This window comes from Micropterus dolomieu, unplaced genomic scaffold (genome assembly GCF_021292245.1).
Source record: "Micropterus dolomieu isolate WLL.071019.BEF.003 ecotype Adirondacks unplaced genomic scaffold, ASM2129224v1 contig_13634, whole genome shotgun sequence".
Classification (NCBI taxonomy): Eukaryota; Metazoa; Chordata; class Actinopteri; order Centrarchiformes; family Centrarchidae; genus Micropterus; species Micropterus dolomieu.
The window spans coordinates 1-973 of NW_025742620.1; the positions used below are offsets into that span (position 1 = coordinate 1).

Genomic DNA, 973 nt, shown 5'->3' on the forward strand with positions numbered 1-973 from the left:
GGTGTAGCTGATGGAGGCGTAGGAAACACCATCTTCAGGATCAGCCTACACAGAGAAGACAACATAATGGCTGCTCAGTAACATGTGGACTTGATTGTGTTCTGGTCTGTTCTGGTGTCGTCCAGCTGCATCATCAGACTCCCCACTTCTTCTCTTGCAGAAAGAACTTAGATTCAAGAGTCACTGTGTGTCTCATAGAGCTACATTTTGAACAACAAATCTAAAAACAGTGAGTGTAACTTTGTCCTGGGTGTAGTGTGAGATCTCACCGTGTCCTGACTGCTTTCTGGACTCACTGCAGGGTTTAAGCTCCGTCCCTGAAAACAACAAACAAACAGAGTCTACTTCCATGTGGTCAAACACTGGCTCTGTGAAGGTTGTTTAGATTTGGATGACTCTGTCAGAGAGCAGCTGATTCAGCTCTGTCATAACTGTAGAAACATTTGATTACTCAGCCGTAAAACTCACAGTGTTTTCATCCATCTGGGGTTTTTTTCCTGAAGAGACAAAAGAGAGTCGACTTTAGCTTCAACAATAAAAATCCAGGTTCATCAAAACTTCTTGTTTATAATATCTGTGGTTGCTCTCACCTTTAGTTTTCTTCCATCTGATGAGTCCAACAACAATAACAACAGTTATTAAGAGTGCTGCAACTCCCACAAACACAATGATGAGCCACAAAGCTGGAAAGAAAAAAAAAATTGACAGAACAGATTTAGTTTAGATGGTAACATAGGTCCATGCGCATAGGATGTTTTTTTATTAATTCTTAAAGTGTCTATTTTAAGATTCTGCCAGTTAACAGGCTGATATAATGTCCCATGGGGTTTATTTTTAACCCTTTATTATACTTATTCTCAACCTGTATCCGAAATAAACAGAAAACAGCGTAACTTTTGAAGCAAACAACATACAGAGACCAATGAGTACATTTTTTCCACACAAATCTGACCCAAGGAATTCGGTTAAATGG

The 973-nt window shown here is 39.6% G+C and overlaps 1 long non-coding RNA gene across 1 annotated transcript; it reads right to left on the reverse strand.

Annotated features, from left to right (window-relative positions):
- Position 1: 1 nt before the first annotated feature.
- Positions 2-689, reverse strand: LOC123966535. The gene is made up of 4 exons (XR_006824019.1): positions 591-689; positions 469-497; positions 270-317; positions 2-45 (listed from the first exon to the last, which is right to left on the reverse strand). It is a non-coding gene; the product is annotated as an uncharacterized LOC123966535 (long non-coding RNA).
- Between the last annotated feature and the right edge of the window lie 284 nt (positions 690-973).